Genomic DNA, 3,832 nt, shown 5'->3' on the forward strand with positions numbered 1-3,832 from the left:
CCACCCCGGGTCGGGTCACACACGAGATGACCAGGCGGGCCTGCCGATTTCTGCTGCCCCGCCCGGCAGCCCAGTGTCGGGCTGCACACGGACGTCCAGCACCCTGGGTTGCAGATAGCAGGCCCGGATGGCAGCAGGGCAGGCAGGATGGCGCTGTCCCACCCCACTGCCTCAGGTCGTAAATAGCAGGCCCAGATGGTGGTGGGGCAGGCAGGATGGTGCTGTCCCACCCTGACTGCAGTATGCAAATTAGCTTCCATCTCTGTTGGTGGTTAATTTGAATATCGTGCTGATTAGCCAATGGGAGGCGTAGTGAAGGTACAGTCAATTACCATGTTTGTCTATTATTAGATAGGATTATTAAATGTTTTGATACACTTGTAAATGGTATTGTTTTCTTAGTTTCCATTTCTAATATTTCATTATTGGGGTATAAAAATGCAATTACTTTTGGAGGTTTATTTTTTATCCTGCTACTTTACTGATTTATTTATCAATAATAGTAGTTTTTTAGTGGAATCTTTAGGGTTCTCTGTATAAAGTATCATGTGATCTGCAAATAATGACAGTTTTACTTCTTTCTTTGTAATTAAGATGCCTTTTATTTTTCCTTCTTGTCTGATTGTTGTGGCTTAATTCCTGCACTGTGATGAATAGAAGTGGTGAAAGTTGACAGACCTGCCTTATTTCTGATCTTAGGGGAAATGCTTTTAGTTTTTTAATTTTCTTTCTTTGCAGTGTTTTTTCCTGGTTTTGGAATTAAGGATAAGACTGGCCTCATAAAATGACTTTGAGTGTCTTCCTTGTCTTGAAATTTTTGAATAGTTTAAGAAAGATAGGTGTTAATTCTTCTATGAATATTTGATGAAATTAAATTGTGAAGCCATCAGGTCCAGAAATTTTATTTATTGGAAGTTTCTCTTTGTTTTCTTTTTATCTGCTCTAATTTCATTAGTTGTAATTGGTCTGTTCAGATTTTCTGCTTCTTCTTGATTCAGTATTCAGAGATTATATGTTTCTTGGAATGTATTAATTTACTCGAGCTTGTCAAATATGTTGGCAGTTGGTTGTTTGTATTATCCCTTTATAATACTTGGTATTTCTGTGCAGTTGGTTGTTATTTTTTTATTGCATTTCTGATTTTGTGTTCTCTCTCTTTCTCTCTTTTATTTTTATTTTTTGTTTTTCAATAAGTATGGTTAAAGGTTTATCAATCTAATTTATCTTTTCAAAGAACCAGTTCTTGTTTTATTAATATTTTGTATTGTTTTTCTAGACTCTATTTTATTTATTTTTGCTGTGATCTTTATTATTTCTTTCCTTCTACTCACTTCAGGCTTTGTTGTTGCTGTTTTTCACCAGTCCCTTTAACTACAAAGTTAGCTTATTTGAGATTCTTCTTATTTTCTGAGGTTGACCTGTAATGCTATGAATTTCCCTCTTAGGACTACTTTCACAGTGCCCATAGATTTTGGGTTGCTGTGTTCTCATTTTCATTTGATTCAAGGTAAATTTTGATATATTCTTTGATCTCATTGTATTCCCATTAATTTTTAATAACTTGTTGTTTATCCTCCATGAGTTTTTCAGTTTTTTTCTTGCAGTTGATGTCTAGTTTCATACCATTATGGTCAGAGAAGATGCTTGATATAATTTCAATCTTCTTAACTTTATTGAGACTTGTTTTGTGTTCTAACATGTAGTCTATCCCAGAAAATGTTACATGTGCATTTATAAAAAAATGTATATTCAGCCGCTTTGGGTTGAAATGCTTTGAAGATATCAATTAAATCCAACTGATCTAGTGTGTCATTTAAGGCCACTGTTTCCTTGTTGATTTTCTATCTTGAAGATTTATCCATTAATGTCAATGCGGTGTTAAAATACCCTAATATGACTATATTACTTTTGACCCCTCCCTTTATGTTAATCAAGATTTGTTTTATTTACTTAGATTCTCTTATGTTGGGGGAATAAATGCTTCTGGGCGGGGGTGCTGGCTGGCCTGCTTCCCCATGATCGCCATGGCAATTGGGGGCAGAGAGAGCCCTGGCAAAGGCCAGCCAGCACCCCAGGTCCCCCGGGGCTGGGGGTGCCGGCTGGACTGCTTCCCCGTGATTGCCATGGAAAAGAGACCTTCAAGGCCTGTCCAAGGCAGGTTTGCATTTAAAACTAAGTGGGGTGGTCTGGAACTGCGCGGCACTGACAACCAAGGCAGTCTCTGCGTCAGTGGCACATCTGCGGCATGAAGTGTGGGTGGTGAGGGCTATGCAAGCCAGAGGCTTTGGCTGCAATGGTCAGATAATATCAGCTCCAAGGCAGGCACAATCAGGGAAGCCATTGGGACCTTCACAAAAAAAGATAAAGCTGAAGAGGAAGGATACTTCCCAGAGCGGATTAAAGAACAGCTGGCAGCCTTGAAGAAACAACATGAAGAAGAGATCACTCATCATAAAAAGGAGATTTGAGCGTCTGCAGAAAGAAATTGAGCAGCACAAGCAGAACATCAAGAAACTGAAAGATCATGATACTGCGGCAGTGTCAGGGTGAGGGGACAGCCATATTTGCCAGTGCGCCCGAGCTGTCAACAACAAAAGTGTGCGGGAGCTGGGCAGGCACACAGACAGGCACACAGACCCCAGGCCCACCTCGCCATTGCCTGGCCTCACCGCCACCGCTGCCGATGCAGTCTCATGGGGCCTGCGCCCTGCAGCGGGAGGCGGGGGGCGGGGAGCGGGGGGTGAGATGTTTTACAAACCGAACTTGACCATGCACATGCCCACCACCTCCATCAAGGCCTCTGGGAGCGTTCACCCGCCTTCCACCAGCATGGCAACATCTTCCCAGTACCGTCAGCTGCTGAGTGACTAGGACCACCATCTCTAACATGCAGAGAACAGAGAACAGCCAAGTGCCCCAGAGCAAATATGCTGAGCTGCTGGTCATCATCGAAGAACTAGGAAAGGAGATCTGATTCACGTATGCGGGCAGCAAGAGCGCGATGGAGAGACTGAAATGAGGCATCATCCACACGACAGGGCTGGTTTGGGAGTGCTTGGCCTAGATGGAGTGGAACACCAGGTCCTAGCCCCTAAGTCAGCGTGAAAGGCTTACCCTCTTCTTCCAAGAAGTGACAGCTCATGCTTGCACCCCCTTCAGATGACACTTGGTTTCAAAATGATAACAGCTTGGTTTCTCCTCCCCGTGCCCCTCCCGTGGTTCACCAGGCTCTGAACCTACCATCGCTGAGATGGAGAAGAGATTTTTGCAGTTATTAGATTTACATATTAGTTAGGAACTACCCAGGGCATTTTGTGTGTGTTTTTAAAGCATTGATTTACATGATGCATGTCAGTTACCTATCACAGCAAACTGTATTTGGCCTCTCAGATACGTGTTTCTCTTCTGGATACATTTCTGTTACTCACATGGTTCTTTACGTTTCTCTTCTGAGCTGATCCAACTCTGAGGGTTTGTTTCAGTGAGTCCTGCGCTTTAGTAGCCAATGCCCATTCACCACATAGTATAAATTCTTTTCAATGTAACTTTGTTTTTTTTTGCTTAAGCATTTGCATGACTATTAGTACTTTGAAGTCAATCTTTAAAATGCACAAGTTATAAATACAGAAGAAAGAGCAATTTATTGAATCTCACCTGACAAGGACCCCTGAAATTTCCCCTAAGGATGTATGTACATTTCAGTTCCGCCTTTCCCATCAGTGGATCCAAACATCTGGAAGACAGTGACTAATAGTGTTTGCATCTTTGTATGTATTTATTACTTGATGTAATAAAGCTTATTTTCATTAACAACAAAAAAAAAGAAACTGAA

General features: G+C 41.8%; 1 pseudogene across 1 annotated transcript; it reads left to right on the forward strand.

Moving 5' to 3' along the window:
• The first annotated feature begins 2,745 nt into the window (after positions 1-2,745).
• Positions 2,746-3,064, forward strand: LOC308513114 (cyclin-dependent kinase 2-associated protein 1-like; annotated as a pseudogene). The gene has a single exon. The product of its transcript is annotated as a cyclin-dependent kinase 2-associated protein 1-like (transcript).
• Positions 3,065-3,832: the final 768 nt, after the last annotated feature.

Source organism: Myotis nattereri (assembly GCF_964212035.1).
Source record: "Myotis nattereri genome assembly, chromosome: 1".
NCBI lineage: Eukaryota > Metazoa > Chordata > Mammalia > Chiroptera > Vespertilionidae > Myotis > Myotis nattereri.